A 23,619-nucleotide genomic window follows, 5' to 3' on the forward strand; every position below is an offset into this window, starting at 1 on the left:
CCGTGGCAGTGTTCAAGGCCAGGTTGGATGAAGCCTTGTGTGGGATGGTTTAGTGTGAGGTGTCCCTGCCCATGGCAGGGGGGTTGGAACTAGATGATCTTGAGGTCCTTTCCAACCCTAACTATTCTATTCTATTCTATTTCATTCTATTCTATTCTATGTGTGCAAAAAAGAATGTACAGCATTTCTGCCTTATTTCCAGCACCCAAACCAGTTGTGAATATCTAAGTTGTGTGTGCAATTTTAAAACATGTAAATAACATTTTAATAAACTTCACCCTTTTCTCTGATTTCATGAAAACTTCAGCTGTTCTTAGCAATGAAGCCCTTTCTTCATGTGCACCACAAAAGGTTTCACTTGTTCACCCCTCCAGTCTTGACAGACCTTTTTCTACACACATAACTGCGCAGAATAAAAGCAACCTATATTATTCATTCCATGCTAACTTTTTATAAGTCCAAATGACAATACTGAGCCAAATTTAGTAAGGTGCACATTTCCTGGACTTAACAGCGTTACAAATGACTAACATTGCTACTCTTAATTTTTTTTTTGTAAAAAAACCACAGCGGGCTGGGTACATTGCTGCACTGGACATGGCTTGTCTTCAGAAGAAATTAAATAGTTTTCAGGACTTGCAATTTTTATATGACACTGAATGACTCGAGCACTTGACTTAAAGATATAAGACTAAAGTTAAAAAGGACAAGAGTGTAGATGTTTAGAAGTGTACCCTATTTACATTGTACACACACAGATGCACATATGTAACAGTTTCTACCTTAATGCATTTAGCTCTTAGTACATATGTACACATGCACATATGTACAGTTTCTACCTTAATGCATTTATGTATTGATGCACATATGTAACAGTTTCTACCTTAATGCATTTAGCTCTTAGTACATATGTACACATGCACATATGTACAGTTTCTACCTTAATGCATTTATGTATTGATGCACATATGTAACAGTTTCTACCTTAATGCATTTAGCTCTTAGTACCTCATTACCAGAAGGGTAACAACAAACAACCCGAAGATACTTCAGAAGATCAATCAAAATGATGAGTCCTGTAGAAAGGACTTAAGAGGCAAGAGTTAAAAACTCAAATACTGCAGCTGCTTCATGAACAGAACTTTCATTGGGTGAAGGGAAAGAGAAGTCCAAACAAAAGCACTGTCCTCTAAAAATATATCAATTTATACAATTAGTGAAGCACTGACTTTAGAAAAACATGTCTGCAATCTGCACACAACGAAGGGGGAACTCCAAGAAGAAAGCAAAATTATATGATGCTAACTTTAAAGTCTAGGTATAATGAGCTTAAACTATTACAGGAATTTTGACTCATAGCAAGACCTCATAAACTGGGCATAACCTCACCGACAAAAAGTAAGATAAAGAAGTATAAATATTGTTGCAGGGTTTAAACTAGCTTTGACAGGACTTGAACTAAATAAAAGTTTTTTTCCTCTGTTTAGACTGTCTGATTCTACAAAATTATATTATTAGTTACAATCATTGCAGAATGAATGAACGGATGCAACACTATGTGCACACACTTAAATAGATTGTGAAGTGTTTTCAAAGCAGTTTTGAACAGCAATATTTTGTTTCAACAGATGAATAAACTAACATCAAAAAGGCTTTTTCACATGCCTATATTTTTCAAATTAATGAAACTAATAGGAATAGGGTCAAATCATTGTTTGGGCAACAGACTCTCTTGTACAGGGAGCACTGTTAAATAACATCACCTATTTAAAGACATTTTTATGCTCTGGCTGCTACTATTACCACTGGTCAGGTAGTCAGCTAACAGAAAGCATTTGATGCAGTGATATAAATTACCTAAAATGTACTCTGAAATAGGTACTGCTTCTCTTCATTAAATAGAAAAGTACTGCTTTTGACAGATGGAAAGAAGATTCATGTCACCAAGAAGTTTACATATATCCCAAATTTTAATCAGAAAGAAAAAGGTGAGAAACTTTCTTGTAAGAGCTATCCATTGCAGAATACTAATAACTCAGTGAGACGTACCTCTGAGTAATACTTGGAATTACTGAGGCTCACAGTTCATGTACAATGAAACACGCTGGTTTTTACTACATTTTACACTGTGGTATAGAGTCTGGTCTTAGAAATCTAAAGATATTGTTAAACTGTAGATTATTAAACTGCAAACAAACATGTCTAACATTTCCTTCTTGTTCCTTCCTTAAGGGTCACAACTAAATAGTGACTTCCAAATTTAATACATACTTTTTTTGTTACTTGCTATGACTACTTTCCATTACGGAACAGCACATCTTGTCTAGTATTACTTAAATGTATCCCATTATCATGCAGTTCAACACTTGGTATTTCCACAGCTCTCAGGATATCTTTGTTTCCAAAGGTGTTTTTTTATTAACATTGCTATGCTTCAAATGTTTGCCTTCTATTCTTTCAGAAGCAAAAAGAATGACTTGTATTAACACGAAATTAGATTAAGAAAAAGGCTTGTTATCTGTAAATTTATAGAATTGTGAAGAGCAATTTCATGACTTCAGAAAGTACAAAGAAGCTAAAATAGGGGGAAAAACTGAAGGAAGACTGCTCTTTGATAAGTATTTCATTCATTCAGTTCCGAGAAGAAAAAGCAGCAGCAAAGAGGGGCATCTCATATGCCAGTACAAAGCAGTGTAGAAATTCAGTAAGTTCACTAGTAGTTTTTATACCTTGTACGTAATTCCAAATTCAAGCAACTAATATTGATGTGCAGTCCCTTAGGCACGGGGTACATGTAAGGCAGCAAGATCTGAAACCCACTTCACCAGCACAAGGAACAAGGCAGAATGCAACAGCAGCAGCATTATTTCTAAATTTCAGTCACCTTTTTATTAACCTGATGAAATGTGTATTCTTCTAAAAAGCCTGATGACAGTTACCACAAAACAAGGCTGGACCATCAAATGGAACACTGAAAGGGAATCACTATATAATCATGGAACACCACCCCCCCCCCATCATTGCAAACGTCATAGAAAATGGACAATCACGTAAAAAGTTAAGATGCCTTTTTGCCTTCCTAACATGGCCCTAGCCAAACCCAAAATGGTCTCTACCTGATACTGCTCTGCTCTGATCACAGAGAAGACGGGTGAAATTCAACATAGCGTTGTTATAACTGGAGACTAAACAGAAGGACCAGGGAAGGTCTACACATGCTCCTGCTCCACAAACCACACTACAGACACTGGGAAAGGTTCCCTTAACTTTATCATTTTGTACATATCTTGCATCTGAAACTCCTTTGCATGAAGGCATCCATACCAGCTTCCACATTCAAAATACAAACACTGTTAATGTTGTTGTGCTTAAAAATAAAAGCAATGGCCACACACCCCTTCTGTCCCCAACAGCCTTACAGAAACACTGCTTTTGGTCTGATTCCTGAATAGTTACACTTTTTCTTTTGTTGTTTTTTTTTTTTTTTCCTCTAGAAAGGAATATTTAAAAATCAACCAACCAAACCACATGCACGCTTCAGTGTATCACCACAGGGACACTCTCAGATCTGAATTACTGCAAAATTACAATATAATTATGTCTCAATTTCACTAACTAATCTCAGATGAGCTTTTAACAAGTAATTCGAGGTTTACAAGAAAAGCATTTAAAACTGTATTCAAATGTTATCTGAATGAAACCCTACATTTATTTACCCTTTTCCGAGCTTAATTTTAATCAGTTTCCACGGAAAGGCATATCTGCTCCTGATCAGGCTGGTGACAAATTACAAACTTAGTAAAAGAAAACGAAATTGCGTGGCCTTCGAAACAAAAAGCACAGGAGAAGCTTCTAACCAAGGAGGAAAATATGAACTAACATTATCCCTTTGCACAAATCTCCAGCCACAGAGACTAAAACACAAGCTAACAACCTTATTTACTCAAATTGCCCGCTGCCAACAAAACCACTACCTAAGACAATTTTTAAATTACAGATGGACCTAAATACCTAGGAAAAACAGGCTGCATCTCTGCACGTGAAACTGGAGTCCCACTGAGCTAAACCAAATGTGGCAGGCTGAGATGGAAGACAAAAATGGGTCTTACTTGGTGTACAAAGACATCAACTGGAGACTCCAAGGGGCTTCCCTCTCGGTTGCTCATGGAGATGAACCCAAATCCCATTCTCACATTGAACCATTTGCAATGGCCGGTTCCGTGCAAAACCTGGGATTCCTCCTCTTCTTCCTGCTCCGGCAACTTCCCGGGCTCATCTCCACCTTTACTCGCCCCTGCTGAGGAAGAGGGGGAAAGGCGCGGGGTAGGAGAGGTGGGGAGGGGAGAGGAGGGGGAAGGAGGGGGGCAAGTGAGAAGGGGGGAGAAAAACAAGGACGGGGGGGGGCAAGATGCAAAGCAAAGAGTTAAATTCTGGTAACATGCTTTTGCCACTGTATGAAGGAGTTACTAGAGAAGAAACGGGGGGAAAAGAGCAAACAGAACAAAATTAAAAAAGCGAAAATAGTTCCTTTTTTCCTAAATTCTGAAATAAACAGCCTTCTCCCCAGAATACTTAAAAAAAAAAAAAAAAAAAAAAAATCACCGGAGGCTACAGAGAGGAAGCACTGCATACGGAGGCTCTCCTTCTCTCTGCCCAGGGCAGCCCACGTTTCTGTACATACGTGTATTTTTCCATTTAACTCCATCTTTCAGTCACATAACAGCACGGAACGCGATACTTTACTTGAATATTGCTGGTTTAAGACCGATCCCATTTCTCAACAGAAATGCTCAGCCCAATTAGTCTCTCCTCGCAAGGCGCAGGATCGGGTGGGCGAGGGGGGAGGCCGGCCGAGGAGGGGTGGAGGAGACAGAATAAGCAAAATTGGGTAGATTGCACAACTGGTTATTGCACATGCAGCGCCGAAACCACTATTTTCCAACGTGGATCCATCCCTCCTTGGAATAAACTTTCGATTAAACTTGGGACAGGTGTACGGCCGTTTTCTCATCCCACCACTGCAACTGTGCTTAATCAAACAGGAACAATTCAAACAATAGCCCCCTGAAAGCTTTTCAAGTTGTGAATCGGTGTGGGCGGTACGGAACAGTTTCTGAGCGGGGTAACAATGGAGCTGGAGAAAGCCCCCTTGCGCGAGCTGCTAAAAAAGGGTAATGCAGAGTTGGGTTAAAAGGGGGAAGGGGGTGGGGGGGGGTGGGGAGAAAGAGGGAGAGAGCGAGCGAGCGAAAATCATAGTAAAACAATAGAAAAAGAAAATTAACCTTCGGCCATGTTGCCCCACGGGCCCTCTGCTCCAAACTCGTGAGATGAAAACTTTCCCTGTGGATCGAAGTGGTCTTCTGCATTAATCTAACATCCTGATTTTGAACGATCGCAAATTTAGCTCGCATGGTCTAATGTGCTTTCCCTCTTTTGATTTTTTCCCTTCTCTCTCGCTCCGTTTCTGGCCCCCTGCGCACACGTGACTCGCTCAATTACATGCTTTCTTGCTACTAATTTCACATCGGATCCTTAAGGGGTTGGCAGGAGGCAGGAGCAGCCAATCGCCATTTCAACGAGGCTGACACACCGAAATAATTTATGAATGAACAAGAAATTTCTAACGCGCCTTTTTTTTTTTTTTTTCCCCCCTTTTCGACAGCTAATCTGCACGCGTCCGTACGGGAAACCGAGATGACGTATGACCGTGGGGTTTCTGCTCTCCCGTGCGCGCACAAATACGTAGGAAGCGCTCTGGAAACAGCACACACCCGCAGGGGCGGGCGGCCAGGGGGTTTTGGGGGGGGGGGGGAAGGGGGGGCGTACACACGGATGCAAGGCGCCTACGGACGAGGTACACGCGTGTGCGCAGACGTGCGCTGAAGTACGGGGGGAGGCGGCTGTGCTGCGCGTCCCTTATCCCACATTCAAACCAAAAGCGCGCCGGAAAGGCGGAATCACCTTAATATGGCCCAGAACGCGCGGAGGTTTGGCGTTTCAAACCATTTCTGGAGGGGGATGGGGCGAGGAATTGTACTTCACAGGTTTCTCCGCCATCTCTTTCCGGGGGAGGGGATGTGATTAATGACTTCCTAAATAAGAACCCAGTTTTCAAGCCTAGTATTGGAGTGAACCTCTATCAGCAGCGATGGAGAGAGGAGAGGAGAGGAGGAGAGGAGGGATTGATAGAAAATGATTTGCTGGAGAGAAGGAAGGCGAAAAAAGAAAAAAAACACGGAGGAAGAAGACAAAGAGGGGAGAATAGTGCTGACTGGGGATTGCTGGCTTAAGTTTTCACTGCCAGAGGGAGGGGGGATCCAACTCGGATAAGAAGCGTGTGCCATGGAACGGGCTTGGTAACCGCCCCGTTACCACCGCGCTGCCCCTTGGCTCGCCCCAGTACCGGGTGCGGCCCCCAGCACGCCCTCGCTAGTGCTGCTCTTCTGCCAAACGCTTGTTTTAAAAAGTATTTTCAGAAACGTAAAAAAAAAAAAAAGGCAAAAAAACCCCAAAACAAAAACAAACAAACAAACAAAAAAAAAAACCCCAAAACAAAACAACCCAACCAAGCCCTAATTAGGTGAGGTTCCGTTTTATTTTTCATTTTCCCTATCTCCGTAGGTGAAAGGTACAGACGAAGGCATGAAAACACATTTGCCTCTTCTGTCCTCACCGCCACCTCCTCGCATGTAACCTCACTTTACATCCAGTATAGTATAAGCTTTAAACGTTGCCCAAACCTTGTTAAAACCTGGGTTCAAGTCTTTCTTATTAAAATCTCTCCCTACCCCCCACTACTCCGGCACCCTCTCTTATCCCAAGGACACACACAAACAAAAGCCAAAGCCCAAACGGATACGCGAAGAACCTGAGCACAAGGGGTTATGCATTTGCAAGGCACTTGCTGTTGTTTGGGAAGTGGCGTCCATCAGTCTGCCCAATTACGGGGGACGCCTTGGCCCCCCCAGGGCCTGTTTACTCCTTTTGTTGCCTTTCGGGAAAGCGTAAATTCCCCTGCCAGCCCCTCACTCCTGTGTGAATCACCCAGGTGCTCAGCCTGACTGTTTGCTAGGAAGAAAAGAGAGTGGGCAAAAGCGTAGGAATATGACCAGCCTGGCAAGTGGAGCAGAAGCTTTAAATCCTGAAATTCCTTTGCAGTCTTCAACCGTAAATTTCCTATAGGTTATTTCAACAGTGGAGGTCGACTTCCTACACTGACCTGCCTTACGCATTCGTGCAACACACCACTTCTTTTAACTTGTAACCTTCCTCCCCCCCCCCCCCGACAATAGCGATTATTTTACAATATTAAATCACCAGTAATTTTATATGCTTGGATCTTATGACCGGAACGGTATCTAATATATAATAAATGTACGAGATTTTAACACGCGTGAAAACTCAGCTATGAACAACAAATAAAGGTTACCGGAAGAAAATAAATAATAATGGGGAAAAAAAAAGAGAAGAGTTTACACCACTTATTTGAAGTGCCCAAGGCTACATTTCTTGTAGCAGAATGGCACGTTTATTAAACACTGGCTCTCTCTGCCCCTTCCCTCCCAAAAGAGAGAAAGCATTCTGGTTTATACCGTTTTAAAAGTCTTCGGGTTGGTTTTGTTGTTGGTTTGTTGTTGTTTTTTTTTCTCAGATTGAGTTATTTTACCGACATTTGGTATATAAATTCCTTAGAGGCAAGAATACTGGTTAAGCAGATATAAACGAGTTGCTTACGTTTATTAAATGGACTAAATGTGAGCAAATTTATGTTAAAACAAAATTCAGTATAATGTTCTTTGATGAATAAATGAAAGACTACAAACTGCGTACATAGATGAATGTAAAGATATTTGTTGCAAAGTATTTCTCACATTGTAAAATAAATACAGATTTTGTAAAATGGGGGGCCGTGGGGGAGAGGGGGAGATTTGCAATGGGTCTTTACTGAGATTTTTAGGCCTCCAGTATTAGTGGAATTAAGGTTGGGGTCACTGGACTGGTCACTGGTGTCAGATGTTATCGACTCATTCATTTCCTGCAAGGGACATCAGCCTTTCAAGTTTTGTGGAAGGTAGAGAGCTGTTGCCAGCTGGGAACTCTTCGGGAAGAAAAAAAAAAAAAAAAAAGAAAAAAAAGAGAAAGAAAAGAAAAAAGAACCCAACCCACTAACACCCTTTTCCAAAATTCATTTGCAAAGGCTCGGGGGGGCGGGGAAGGAGGGGAGCCAAGAGGATAAATAAAGACGGGGAAGAACCCTACGGAACAAGCCAGCTCTTGAAAAACTTAGTTTAATGGTTAATAGTTCACATATTAAAAAAGGTATTTCTATCTTTTCTCTAAAGAGATGCTAATTTTGGTGAAGACAATTACAGGCAGCTGGAATCCTCGTCTTTCCAAATGCACGGTAAAGACTCACTTGAAACTATGTAACCAAACCCAGTGGTGTTGAATTGCCTGTCACCTTCCTAAAACTTCTAAGCCTTAACTCTAGTTTCTTGTTTCCCAAAACAAAACAAAAACACCCCACTTCCATAGAAAACAAAACGGGAGGGGGCGGGGGGGGGGGGGGAAGCCAACCAAACGACCGACCCGCGTGCGTTTGAAACAAAACGCGTGTTTTACACTTGAAAGCAGAGCTCGGGGTGCTGCCCCGACTTCCCATTTCAAAGCACAGCCACCGTTTCTCGCCGGCGGGCAGGCAGGACGCGCAGGAAAGCCGCTGGAGCCACCCTGCCTCCCCCCCGCTACCCCTCCTTCGGTTGGTGGGGGGAGCCGCGGGAGCGTCACGCAGGACCGCATGGGAAGCCCGTCGTGCTTCCTACACGTTCTCCATCGAAATGGGCTCGCCCAAGGCGGAGGGCGGGAGGCAAACGGGACTTTCCGGCTGCTTCCTCAGGACAGGGCTCTCTGCTCAGCCTTCCCGCCAAAATCCTCTCACCTACACTCTGGCCGCCAAACCCGCCCTCCCTTTCCGCCGCCGCGAAGCGCCCGGCTCGAGGGCGCGGGTCGCCCCGGCCCCGGGAGGCCGCTTCCGATCGCTCCTCGCCCGCTGGGGCGCCGAGAAGGGCGAAAGCCGGGCACCCGCCGGGCGCGAGGCCGCAGTCAGTGCCCGCGGGCGCGGCGGTTCCGTCCCCGCGACCCTCCCCCGGTGCGGGGCTTCGCCCTCGTTCAGTTGTGCGACACGTCATAAAATGCGGGGACTGCGCCGACGCGCCCTCCCGCGCAGTTCGGGGAGCAGGGCCGCTCATGCCCTGCCTCCGCCCGGTTCTCCCCTTTTCCCTGTTTCACGCTTGTTACCCTCCGCATTGTTCCCGCAGGATTATTTGAAGATGTTTTCAAACGAAACAGTTCCGACCCAGCGGCGCACTTCCCATAGCTAGGGACGGGATTTGCTCGACGTGCAGCTGGGGAATATGAAGTTACCGGTGTTACAACGGTGCTTCGCGCCGCCCCGTCCCGGCCTACGGCTCCTTTCGGGAATCACCGTGCTGAGGCGCAGCGGGCGCCCCTCTCTCTCACACACACCCCCAACGGCTGCCCCCGCGCGCCTCAGCCGTTACCCGTGAGGCAGGCGCAGCGCGCGGCTCCCCTCAAGGGAGACGGGGCGGCCCTCGCTGCGGGATGCCGCCTCGGTTTACCGGCGCCGCTACTTTAATTGACGGCCAAAGCGTGGTTTCAAAGACGCGCTTTGCTGACATTCTCTGTGGAAATGGAAAGCGGCGGCTGTCGGTGCCGCGCAGCCCTCTTGCGCGGTCCGCCCTGCGTCTCCCGGATCCCTGCTGGCAACGCCGGCGGCCGGCGAGCGTAGTTTGTGATATACTGGAAACGGTTCTAACCCCGCGCGGGATCCGAGGGCAGGAGAACGCGGGAGGCACCACTCCGACAGCTCAGCTACAGAGTGTGGTCTTCACGTACGGTAACAGTCTCTCAGCTGTGGATTTGCAACCCATAGCGACCGCTTCCCCGGCGGATTTAAGGAGGCTCTAACTAGTCACCGTGGGAGCCCGTCTGACAGGTCTAAAACCGCAGCGGAAACCGGCCCTTGCCAAGGGGACAGGTCGCACGAAGTAACCGCGCCGGCGGCCAACGGCTCGATCACCGCTTCGCCTCCAGCCATTTAGGCGCAGGACGACAAGCGGGCGGGTCGGTTCCCGGTGTCCGTGTCCCAGCAGAGAGCGCATCTTCCGCGCCCAGGCGCTCTGTCCCGCCGCACGGCCGGCCGGTAGCAGCGGGAGCTCCTCCCGCCCCATCAGCACAGGTAACACGTGAGGCCCGGGCTATCTGCCGCCGCAGCGAGCGCCCCGCGCCATAGGGGAGCCGGGGCACGGGTGGCATGCACGTACGCACAGGGTGATCGCCCGTCCCGCAGGCAGGCAGGCAGCGCTGCTCCGCGGGGACCTCCGCGCACCCTGTCCGCCACGTCGCGCATGCGCCGCCGCGGGCGGTCACGCCGCTGCCCGGGCAGGGAAGCGCAGGGTAGGACTGTCGGATTCCAGCTTGCAGGGAAGCGATCGCGAACGGGGCGGGGGGCTGCGCGGCGGTAACGCCCCACTGGCGCTGTAACTTGGCAGAGGCATGAAAGTAACTGAAGGACGTAAAATTTTAGTCGGGGACTGAGATACCGGTACATATGGCATGTTGTGGTGCTGCTTCAACAGCGTCCTGACAGACGTGTGTGCTCCTGCGGTTTACAGCGGGTACCTGATGGTGGGTTACTGTAAATAAACTTTCCTTATGTAATTGTTTATTTGTCTTACAGAAACCGAGTCAAGCAAAAACTCTAAAGCTTGTGCAACCCCCGCCCACCCTTCCCCAAGAATTCATTAGAGCCGGTGGGACAAAAGTGCTGCAGTAACTTAGTTTTATACATACAAAGTCAGCCAGGTAAGATGCTATGAAGACTGACCTGAGCCTGAAGAGACCTTCTTGAATGACTTCATCGTCTTCTGAGTAACCTAAAATCAGAGAGCTGGAGTCAGTACTGTGTACATTGTACCAGAGTACCATATTTAATTACCTCTTTTCCAGTTTAACGGCTCATTAGAAGGCCATAAAATGCCAGGGCATTGACTCTGTGAAGTGACCTGTAAACTTGTTAACTGTTTTGAGTCTTACCTATCTCATCAGAACCACAATGAGATAACCAAGGCATTACATAAAAATCAGCCACTGACTGATTTTTTTTTTTCCTCCAAGCATCCATGAAAGGACTGCCTCTTTTATTAGTCTCTTATGAAAATGCAGTTGATGACAGCAGAAGGGAAAAACACAGATTTGCATGATATTGTAAGCTGTTTGTTTCCTTTATCAATATTTAATTGCAGTAGGTAACCTAAGAACTAGTGAGTTGTCTTTACTACACTTAAATTGTACAAAATAAAGAGTTATACCTTGTATGCAATTAAAAAACAAACCCAAATGATTTTTCAGGACTCTTCCATGTAACTCAATGCTAATTTATTATATCACTAGAGAAATGCTTTAAATTATATCAGTTATGAAACTGCAGAGCATAATATGTAATACTACTAAATTCTAAGACTCAATCTGAACAAAAACAGTCATAAAAATACAGATGTGTGACTTGATCAAAGCTACATGAAAGGTGTACTTTTGATCTACTTGAGCAAGACCTGGCTAATTGTATAATACCAATAAGAATATCACACACAAAATGAGTGACACAGATGGTAGGAAGCATGAAGGAAAAGACCTTGGTTTTGCAGCAGACTTGTTGCTTAGGCTGTCCAGTTTGTTAATCAATGAGAGATAAACAGATAGGAGCATGCACAAACTCACCTGCTACAAGCCTCTCCTCTTGTCACCCTCTACAGTCTTTTGAATAATCTACTTTAATTAAAACCCACAGAAAATCAACAAGGAACTGCATTATTCTCCTGTTGAGATATAAATCAAATTCTCTTTTAAAGAAAACGGAGATGAGTTCTTCAAATTTAAGAGCACATCCTGACAGTTATCCTCCTCTCTTACTAAAAAAAACCAGGATATTCTACTAGGAGTGAACAAAGCCAGAAGAATCACCAAAGACAAATTAGAATTGAATTTCTCTTAACTGCTTTTCCCCTACAGCCAGTTATCCTGAATCCTTTCAAACACCAGGAACTGGAAAAGGGGATGGTACAATCTTTCTTTTCAGTGCAACAACACTGGCAAGCTCTTCTTGCCAGTTCTTCTGTAATAACTTAAGTTTTCCACTCAAATTCTGTGGACTTTTTTGCCTTGTATTCAACCTAGCCTTGCTTTTACACCTTCAAGCACTGAAGCCCATTCTCTTGTGTCTGCTGCTTTGTTCTGCCAACCTGTAGCTATGTGCCTTTTGTGTCTTTTGGATTTACTTGCATTATTTATGCAACATAATGAAATATGCAAGCATAGAGTAAAGGATACTTCTTGGCTTTGGCACGTAGTCTGCTTTAGTTTATGAAGGGATTAAAAGTAAGTATTTGGGGAGGAAGGCTGGGACTCAAAGGGGAAAACTGTGGTTCTTAAAAATTATATCAGAAACAGCACAAGTTAATAGTTTCCAGTATCGCATTGCATAACATGTTTGTAAGGATTACATATTTGAGAGTGACACATAAATGTATCAGATTATTAAGTAGAAAAGGGATGTCATTTTTTATAAAGTTATTATGAACAGCTTCCTGATACAATACACAAAACTTGGTACAAGGGATGTTAGAAGAACATTCCAATTTAAATAGTTTAAATGAGAAACTAATTGGCTTGTATTTTACTGCATCCTACCAAAAGCTGTAAGTAAACAGTCCCTGACTTAAATGGAAGGTCTGGGATCTGAAATAGCTCATGGTGAGCCCTCCTATGTCTCCTTATGCTGTACAAAACAGAAAAGTGTTTTTTGGTGTTTAAGTTCTGAAACTATCTTGGAATTTACTTGAACTGAAAAAAAAAAAAAAACCAAAACACCAAAACCCAAGAACAACCAACCCAAATAAATATTCTTTAGGACTTATGTACTAGAGAGTAAGAGGTTTTTACATAAAAAATTACTTGCTTTGGAAGCAATCGTTTTAACTATGTATTCGTGGCATGTGGAAGGCTACTGTAACAGTAAGCACAAAAAATAATGCAACAGAACACCACATGGAATTACTGCAAGATAGGAAATACAATGAAGAGAGAAATACAATGAAGACCCACCAACAGACACCCAACAAAAGTAATCTATCTTTCCTTATAGGTAGCACATTCTGTAATTCACTTAACAGCTTATATAGGTTATTTCTGACAACTTATTTTTTCAGTGGAAAATAAAAATACCTATTTAAAAAGAAAATAATTCTCTTTGATAAGCATTGTTTTAAATTCATCCACTTAAGCAAGTTTGCTGCCAAAAAGATTCAGAAACATAATTTGCTTGGATGAATGTAAAGTAGACATACATAGTTACCCCATTTAAATAAGTCATATGCTTTACTCCAAAAAATAATTTGAAAAATTAAACCTGTTTCTTTCACTCTCAGTGGCAGCCAGGGACTGACTGGTTCCACAGAGTAAAGCCAGCAGTATTTTTTTAAAGAATTCTGGATACTGTAAGTAAAATCAGAGTGCGGAAGAACTATTTATTTTATAACAAACAGGTATGACAGTGATGCAGGGGAATTGGGAAGAACATTTTGATGTTAAAGGAACTCTTCTACTTATCAGTAGTGAAGACATAAAGAGATGAATGTTGACAAGTATATACAAAATTTTAAAACTGTGTACAGAACCAAAACATAAAACATTAGCTTTTTTAATTTATACACACACATTGGTCAGATGTATTAACTGAGAAAATGCATTTTTTAATTAACAAACTGACATCTATCTTTTGAACCAGTGAGTGAAAACTAGCTAAGGCTTTATTCTCATTTACAGTTCTTGACTGCTGGTAGAAGCACTATGCACACAGTATTTTGATTTAAAACATAACAAATTACTGTTGTCTCATACTCTGAATTAAGAGTATTTACATGGATTCCTTAATATACAACTGTAAATAATGGATTTCCTTCTGAGATGTTTTCATTGTTTTGATTCTTTTTTCCTTTTCGTTTCATTCAGTAAAATTTAGTTAGTTTGAAATGAATAAAGAAGGAAAATTAAAATTTCCTGAAGTTGTGCACTCAGGTGTCAATGCCTTTCTATAATCCCAGGGTGGGGGTGGGGGCAGGAATTGAAAGCTTTTACAACGCTATTCTTAGTGTATCCATAATTTTTTTTTACTTCCATACCTTTCTTCTTACACCATGAAAATATTTTTCTATCAAGTGAAGATAAAACATGTGTGAGATGCCAAAACATTTAAAAAATACTGATTCAAGAAAATTAACTGAAGAAATAGCAAATTAAAATTCAATCCTTCTCTACCAATTTCACCCAATTTTGTCATTCATCTGAAGGAGGTAATTAGTTTGAAGTAAATAAAATAGCTGGGCAACAGTCCATGTATGCTTTTCTGAGATCCAAAAAGGGGCTAAGCAAACCCTAGTTTTTTAGAAATAAAGTACACATTCTCGAGTATCAAACATCCTGTTATGCACCCTTTAACTGCATGTGGGACCGTCATTTGACTACAGTGAGAACAGGAAGAGACAAAAGTAAAATGTGCTTCCACCGTTGTTACGAATCTGATTCTTTTGGGAGATGAAAGGGAGTAATAAGCCCCACATTATCAAAATCAGAGTCAATGAAAGCCTGCCAGCTATTTAGATTGGATCAAAGTTTCTCTTTAAAAGTGAAATGTTACAATTATATTAATATTTACAATTATTTTAGCATTTAAAACTATTCAGATTCAAACTTTAATAATATGTACTTAAGGAACATGATGAACAAAATTATTTTTGTTTTAAGGGCTGAAATTAGGTATACACAATTCTCATATTTAGTGCACTTGATTTAGTATAACCTGCAACTTCAGATAGTCTGCATTTGAATGTACGTATATTAAGCAACTATGAGAATGATTTAATAAAAAGCAGTGTAAAATAATATTTTAAATAATGTTTTAAACAGTATTTTGTAAGATTCAAAGATTAATTTTTTAAAATACACGATTTCAAAATAAAACACCACCATCTACTACTACTGTTTTTCTAATTCCTTAGTATTTAAAGTATTTTGTTCCCAGTTTACTGTTAGCATGGTACATTGAAATTCCACACACTGATTTGCCATGCAGGAAATGAAACAATGAGAAAACTACCTTGTGATCTTATTACATTTGTTTTCAGACTTTTTTTTCTTTGTATTTTTAAAATTAATTGGTTTCAGTATTTTGTAAAGAAAAAACCTTTAAAAGCTGCAATTCTTACATCATAGTTAGATCAGCATATTTTTCAGAGCTTTATCGCTGATTTTAGTTATTTCTGTGAGAAACTCTAGAGTAAGATTTTATTTCCCCACTTGAGAACTATTTGCAAACAAAACAAAAATGAAACTGTGAAAAGATACTTGTTAAAGGCCATTATGGCAAAAAGGCAAATTCAGTATTTAAGTTTTTAGTTTAAAGAAAAGTGAAATTTTTCTCATTGCTCCTGATTACAATAAATTATATGTGTATTGTTCACATTAAGAGTAGAGATGTTCTATTTTTGATCCAGAATTGTACATGCTTTTTCCTCAATGCAAAACCATTATTAAACAAAGATTAAATCTGTTCTGTAAACAAATGTGTCATTTCCAACTTTTGTTTATAAAAACACTCTAACCAATTAAGACTTTAACATCATCCCCTCAAAAATGATGGCACTACAGCAAGTTTTATTAAAAATACATATATGTTCTATACATTTTTGGTTCTATAACAACTGTAGCATGGTTTGCTCAGACCTCTTTCCTGAGATGTTTTACATTAAGCTAATACTTGTTTTCATGGAATTTACACGTCTTTCACATAACCTTCCCTTTGCATAGAATTTTTTATTTGTACATGTCATTTACCTACAAAACACAGAATGCTCTTTCTTGGCTTGGGTCTTTTTTTTTTTTTTAAATCACTGACTTATTACTTGTGAGTGTTAATAAAGATGGATTTTTTTTAATCACTTGTATTTCGTAACATGCTCACCAAATACTGCTATGGATACTGTGGATTAAGACAATCAAAACAAAGGTTATAAAATTAAAACAACAGAGTGTCTGTAAAAGACTCATATAACACCAATTAAACACTCATTAAACATCTATATTCACTTTTCCTGAATAGTCCAGGGGTATGACATTTTTCCCATTTTAACAGGAGTGGACAGCAGTCCTGTATGTTATACCTTCTGACTACGTCACTACTTAAATAAACTAATCAAATAAACTAATGCAGTGGTCATTGTTTTTTCATAAACTTTAGTGAAGATATGTCATTCATTCAAACAGAAAAAAATACATGGGAACACCAGTCACATATAACCAAAATTTCACAATCTCTTAAAAATTAAAATATTTTTAAAACCAGTGCATACATCAGTATTTGAAGTAGGTACAGGAGACACAGTGTCTGGAAGAAAAGCAAACCCTACTATGCAATACAAAAATACTAGTGAACACACAAATCTTAACAGTATAATTTGGGGGCATTATCCTAATACTGTGTGTAGTCTAAATATGTATCAAATGTTACCTATAGAATATATTTTAAATACCTTCAGAATATTTATGACAACATGGGTTAATGGAAATGTGGTATTATTAATATAAAGATTGAAACAATCCCTTCAAAATGTTAAGAACCCTGAATCTAAATTAGTGAAAGAAGACTACACTGCACAAAACGATAATCCCATACACACACTCGTGAAAGAGTCGACTTTTAGGTCTGTGTAATCGCTGCACAGGGACACACACACTGCTGCAGACTGGAGATAGGATTTTGGGGAAGCAAGGTACTTTGCTAGAAATAGTAAGTATGTGCATGAATGCCAAACTGCATGGACCTGCAATTTAACTTCTGTGAAATCACAGTATGGATCATCAGGACAGACAAACCGCCCCCCCCCCCCCCCCCCCTTTTTATTTTTTCCCCAAGATCACTGAAAAAGCACAAGATGGCTACACACTCTTAGTTCTCAAGTACAAATACTAGAGTGTAGATTATTAGATGTTGAATTAAAAAATGTATTTAAATAATTTAGACAGACCTACCAGTAGCACAAATAATTTCACAATACATCCACATTCAAGGAAAGAGGGAATTGTGTAAAACTACCTTTATTTCTGTTACTGTTGACTAGTTGAATATTACAGTCCTTGCTTTTCTGTATAATTAAGCTTTTGTTCAACCATGAAAAAACTAGAAACTGACTGCTTGAAAATGAGCTGCGTGACCTTTGTCCCAGTTTGTCACCTCTGACCTTTAATTTGAAGACCCTGCATATCCATTTATTCTATTTTTAGAAGCAGAATGTTAAAATCTCCGTATATTTTTTTTAAATTGTTACCCTCCCATGTGAAACACCCCAAGCTGTTTTTGTCTTTATTTAGCCTCTACACACCAATCCAGAGTGGCATATTTGCTTTTTATTGTGCAACTGCATTTGCAACACCCAGGGTGCAATTACAGAAAATGAACACTTGTCTCTGTGGTGAAAAAAAAAAAGCTTGTTTTTTTTTTTTTCTTTTTAATGTACTAGAGATGCTGAAGCACACTGATGTGAATTTAGAGAGAAAAAAATTCCTAGAGCACACATCTTTCCAAATTCACTGTGTTTTCCTAGAGAGAGGAAGAAAGGGAAAAAAGCTGGTGTTTGTGTTGGTACTGCCACTCATGGGTAACTGTTTTTTCTTGAGCCGTCCGACCCTTAACTAGGAATGGTTATTTTGTTCTCACGGATGACACGCTGTTTTGATATTAGCTTTCAGAATGCCCTTTCATGAACTCAACCTGCGGTTAAAAACAGCAAATAGCAAGTGCCTGTCTAGTTGCTGGTTTTGGCTGCACTGCCATTTTACATGGGTAACATTACGCTTCACAGGTTGTGTACAAAACCCCCTTTTCTCCTGCCAGGGTCCCTTTCTGCAGAAGAGCACACTGCAGTATTTCTGCCACTGGTTTTACTGCCGGCGTCCAACACCGGAGCGGTACCGCGGGTTCCACAAAGGCTTCTGGCGACACCACTTCCCTCCGTGAGCCCTCGTGCAGAACGCGAGCACACCCGAGCGGAGCACAGGACGCAAGTGCAGCCCGCAGCCGTGCCCCTCACCGGCCGGACCTCCCGGCCACAGGCTCCCGCCGGCACCAAGATGGCCGCGGGATTCAGCACCCCGGCCAGCGGCGCAGCGGAGGCGCCCATGGCGGCCGCTGCCCGGGACCCGCCGCCGTCCCACGACGGCCCGGGGGAGGAGGAGGAGGAGGCAGGGTGCTGGCGGAGAGAAACGTGGCTCCTGCGGGAACAAGCTCTCGACACGGCACCCCGCTCGGAACCTCGCCCGTGCACTCGAGGGCGCGCTCTGCACTGCGGGCTTCAGCTGCCGTTCGAACGGAACACTACGGGCCAGTTAAGGGAAAAAGAACTAAAAGAGGAGGCAGAAACGTCTGAACTGCTCGGTCTTTACAACCCGCTTCTGTGCTCGGGGGTGCTACCTGAAGCACTGCTGGTGACCTGCCACTGCATCCTAGCAGCGGCCCGGGCAATAGCCGTTCAGGCCTAGGAGGGACAGGGTCTAAGGTCACCGCCTTCATTTATTTATCACCATTTTTCCTCTTCTGATTTTATAAATACATGACAACTAATATATTTTTAATTTATTTTTTAACTGTTTTTGAAAACTGAGATGGCATCACATGCCCTCTATAGAATGTATTATAAAAACAGAGAAGACAGCTATTTGTCATAGACACACAAGCAGAGTTTTTACTACAGCTGCATTTTTGTAACTGCTACACAGGACAAACATCAGCTGTAATAGCTACTTTTTCCACTACATATATGATTTGTTTCACTACAGCAAAGGAAACTTGGCTTCCTGGAGTATTAATAACTAAGGTAATAATTTAATTCAATATTGATTCTTTCTACTCTATAGCGGGGGAGGGGGAGAATGCATCATTCTTTAAAGAACCATGGTTTAGTTACATATCTTAGATGCAGTTTTCCAAACAAACTTGTCAGTGCTGTATCCTGTGAAGCTTTAAGGGTTTTTTTAGTGTGGTTTCAAAAATAAATTAGTTTTGCAAAACAAATAGGTATCAATCTAAGATCAAACATGCACTCCTGCATTTTAGTGCAATATTACATAGATACCACTAAAACTATATATAGCTATATTTAAATGAAACAAACCCAAATTTAACTATAATTATTTCTTTAGTATCTGATGACTTGTGACAGGACATTTCTCCATACTTGCAATAATTAATAGTGCTTCCATGCAGGATGTGACATCCCAAACCAGGTTATTAGATGGGGGGGAGGAAACAGCCCTGTGTATGGCCTATTTAAAAACAGCAGCAACATCAGTTACGTAAGTGAAAAGCGTGAAGTGTGTAAAGACACTGGGCAGCAAAGTGCACACTACTATTTCATCCCGTGACTGTAAGAACGTCATGCATTATTTACTCACAGACACTAACAAGTGATAACTGGTAAAAGGCAAAAAAGTAAATTAATCAGATTATCATATTAAAATGGGTAGTTCCATGGTGGTAAAGTCAAGAGATACTTAAAATTAACCTTGGGAATTCGCATATTCAGATACTCCGGGTTTGTATTTTTTAATAGCTTGGGCAAAATTATTACACACACTGCCGCTGTTCGCTTATTTTCAATTTCATTTACTATTTGACCAGCTGTTCGTCTGCCCCAGTGTACGATTCACTGCAGCCCAACCTCGGCAGCGGAGGGAAGCGGCCGCCGTTCAGCTCCGGACCGCTCGCCAAAGCACCGGCAACAGCGGTGCGGGGACAGCGGCAGCACAGGGCCGGCGGAGCCCCCTCCACGGTGCCCCTCCGCCCACCCCCCCCAACAACGCCCACTGGCCAAACCGACTCCGCTGCCGCCTCTCCCCGCGGACGTGAAAACAGACAAGGAGAAACCAGGCGTTTGGAGGCACTTCTGCACTTTATTTGTTCTCCCTCGCACTGAGACCCGTCGGCACCAGCAACTCCACCTCAGGGCCAGCCGTGAGGCTACATGTGACCGTTACCCACAAAAGCCGCCCGGCGGCGGGACGCACTCCCCGCACCGCCCCGGCCCTCTCCCCACAGCTCTGCGAGGCGGCCGCTACGGGCGGCCGGCTGCGACCCCGCACTCCCTGCGGCGCGGCAGGGAGCCATTCAAAATGGCGGCCCGACACCGCTCACGTTAACACCCCGCACCACGCATACGGCGCCGCGCGTGATACTCGGTAGCGGTGCCCGCCCCGGTCCTTCGCCTCCCTCCGCCCCGGTGGTAGTTACCACAGGGCAGCCCAGCCCCACGACCTTCGGGGCGCACCGCTGCGGCCCCATCCACCGCTCCCCGGGAGCTTCACAGCGGACGCACCGCCCGGGGGGTTCCATTCCGCCGTCCGTCCACTCTCCTCTCCGGCCTCCCCTTCCGCTGCGCCTAGCGAGCCGCGGGGGCTCCGCGTCGGTCCCCGCCCGCCCCGCTGGCTGGCTACCGCCACCCGGCGGCCGCATTCCGGCCGCCCCCTGGCGTCGGGCTGCTGCACCGTCCCCGCGACCGCTGCCCAGCCGTTACCTCGGCCCCGGCCGCCGCCGCGGCGCAGGCGGGTCTCTACTCCTCGCGCCCCGCTCGGCGGCGTAGGGGGGGGTGTGTGGGGGCTCCGTCTCCTCACCCTTCCCTTACTACGACTGTTATTGTTCGCTTTTGACGTGCGGCGCGGCCCCGCACTCCCTACCCCGCGTCCCGGAGGGGGAGCGGCGGCTCAGGTGCCGGCAGCCGAGCCGCCAGCTCCAGCGGCTGCGGGCTCCGGCTCTGCTCGAGGGCAGAGGACGGGGCGCGGAGCCGCTGTGGCGAAGGGAAAAAAGGTGCGAACCCGGAAGTACACCCGCCACGCCGCCGCCCGCAGGGAAACACCCGCGCCCAAACACAACAATGCGGAGTCGCTTCGCCAAAGCCGGCCGCAACTTTTCCTCCGGCACCGGGAAAACATACCTGGCCCCCACTATCCCCCTCACCCGCAGCCGCCCAGCGCCGGCGGGAGGCGGACCCGCTGGCGCCCGGGTAGGTGCGGCGCCAGCGGGCGGGCGAGACCCGCGGAGGAGAGGTGAAGGGAACTCGCTTACCTCCCGCACGCCATGGTGGCCGGGCTAAGCGGGGCTGCGGCTGCCGCGGTGGGGAGGCGAGCGCAGGGGCAGGGGGGCGCGCACCCACCGACGGGCACCCCCGAGGGCTCTGCCTTCCCGAGCCGCCGGGCGGACGGAGCGGAGGAGGAGCAGGAGACAGCCAGCCGCAGCGGCAGGAGGGAACCGGTGCTCACGCCGGGAAGGCGGCGGCATCCAGCGAGGAGGGGCGGCGGCTGTGGCGGGCAGACGCGGCCCCGGCGCTGGCTCACGCCGCAGCCGCCGCGCACCTGCCCGCTGCCTGCCGCCCTCCCCGCCGGCGGGCGGGCGGGAGGGAGGGAGCGAGCCGGGCGGCTGCGCGCGGGGGCGCTCGAGGGCAGCGCGAGCCGGAGGGCGGGGCGGCACCGCCCGCGCGCTGCCCTGGCAGCGCCCCCCAGCGGCGCGGCCTCCCCCGTCGGTCGGCTCTCCCGAGCGGCCGGCCCCGCTCCCCGCGCGCGGCCAGCCTCCTCCGCCACGGGGCGCGGAGGCACCGCCTCGTCTCGCCGCCGGCGCGCGCGGTGCAGGCCGCTTGGCTGGCTCCCGTGGCTGCATCCGGCGCCGCCACGATGAGGGCTGGGCTCGCCCGTCAGGCCCACGTGCGCGGCCGCCTGCTCGCGAGCTGCCGCGGGCAGGTAGTGCTTTGCTCTTCCGTGGAGGACCTCGCCCGGCTGAACACCACCTGCTGCGGCCGTGACCTGCTCGTGGTGCGTCGTAGGCCTCACGATGTGCCGCCCGCATCAGCAGATCAGGCGTCTGCTGTACAACTGGTTTGTTAGGAGCTTGTCACTTCCAGATTGTCTCGAACCATGACTGGGTTCCTTTCACAGCATGCGAGGCTTCAGTAATCCCAATTTTTTTGTTTTTCTAGCATGTTCTGTTTATCCCCAGTGGTAGCTTATGTACCGTCATGAACAGGTTTCATCCAAGTGTATGTAGCACATTGTTCTTGAAATAACAGGGTTTACTAAGCTTGGGTACTTATGGATTAGTGTTCCACATCTTTTTCCCACCCGTCCCCTCTACACAGGCTTCAGCACTCCACAGTTCCCACAGGCACTACTGAAATGGTGCCAGCGGTGTGTACATTGGCAAGCTCACCAGGCACTTGTGCTAAGGATTAGCCAAGTGGTAAGTCAAGCAGTGGGTAACTGGTGAAGTCACACCGTCTTTTCTGCGTGTCCAGCAGACACAGATTAGCAGTCCCTTTTATCTGACCTCTGATTTTCACAACACTTAGCATCTTCATGTTGAATTTGGCTGAAATTGTAGAAAGGGTTTAAAAGGCGTTTGGGAGCAAAGAGGTGGATACTGAATGCAATCGTATTAAGAGACAGATAAAAATGGGGCATGTGCAGAGGGCGTCTTTTTGAGTTGCTTGTTTCCTGCTCTGTAGTAAGCCCAGTTCATGTAGGTTTCTATCACTAGGTATTAGTATGCCAGCCTTGATCACAACTTCCCATACTTGGGCTTTCCTGGGTTTAATTTTTGAGGCTTCTGTAAGACTTTCAAGAATTTATCAGCACTTCTTGTGGGCAATTAAGGGCCCATTCAGTGCTAAAATACTTACTGTGCATTGCTTTTTTGACTTCTTTTTCACACACACAAAAAAACTTTACACAGACTTCTGCTCTGTGATTTTAGCCTGAGATTAAAGAAGCTTTGGCTCTGAAGGCCTCAAGCCTTCAGATACCGTGCCTTATGTAGGTGAGAAAGATTTTGCATTGCACAGAGAAATATTTTCAAGGCTCAGGATTGAGTCTTGTGCAGGGAGTCACTAATCCACTTAGACTTTGTGGACTGTTGTGGTTTAAGCCCAGCTGGCAACTAAGTACTATGCTGCAGCCCGCTGGCTCCCACCCCTCCTCCCTTAAGTGGGATGGGAAGGAAAATCAAAAGAAATGTAAAAACCCATTGGTTGAAATAAGAACAGTTTAACAGCTGGAATAAAAAGTAAAATACAATAATAATAAGAAATAAGGAGGAAGGAATAAAGCACAATACAGTTGCTCACCACTTCTGATTGATGCCCATCACGTCCTTGAGCAGTGATCGGCCCCTCCTAGCCAGCTCCCCCCAGTTTATATACTGGGCATGATGTGCTGTGGTATGGAATAGCCCTTTGGCTAGTTTGGGTCAAGTGTCCTATCTCTGCTCCCTCCCAGCTTCTTGTGACCCTCCTCACTGGCAGAGCATCAGAAATGCAAAAGTCCTTGATCAGAGTAAACATTACTTAGCAGCAACTAAAATATCGGTGCATTATCAACCTTGTTCTCAGACTTAAGCCAAAACACAGCGCTGCACCAGCTAATATAAAGACAAATAACTTTATCCCAGCC

General features: G+C 45.0%; 1 long non-coding RNA gene across 1 annotated transcript; it reads right to left on the reverse strand.

Moving 5' to 3' along the window:
* Positions 1 to 4,137: 4,137 nt before the first annotated feature.
* Positions 4,138 to 23,395, reverse strand: LOC136014363 (uncharacterized). The gene is made up of 3 exons (XR_010612659.1): positions 23,295 to 23,395; positions 10,907 to 10,955; positions 4,138 to 4,294 (listed from the first exon to the last, which is right to left on the reverse strand). It is a non-coding gene; the product is annotated as an uncharacterized LOC136014363 (long non-coding RNA).
* Positions 23,396 to 23,619: the final 224 nt, after the last annotated feature.

This window comes from Lathamus discolor, chromosome 5, assembly GCF_037157495.1.
Source record: "Lathamus discolor isolate bLatDis1 chromosome 5, bLatDis1.hap1, whole genome shotgun sequence".
In the NCBI taxonomy this organism is placed as follows: domain Eukaryota; kingdom Metazoa; phylum Chordata; class Aves; order Psittaciformes; family Psittacidae; genus Lathamus; species Lathamus discolor.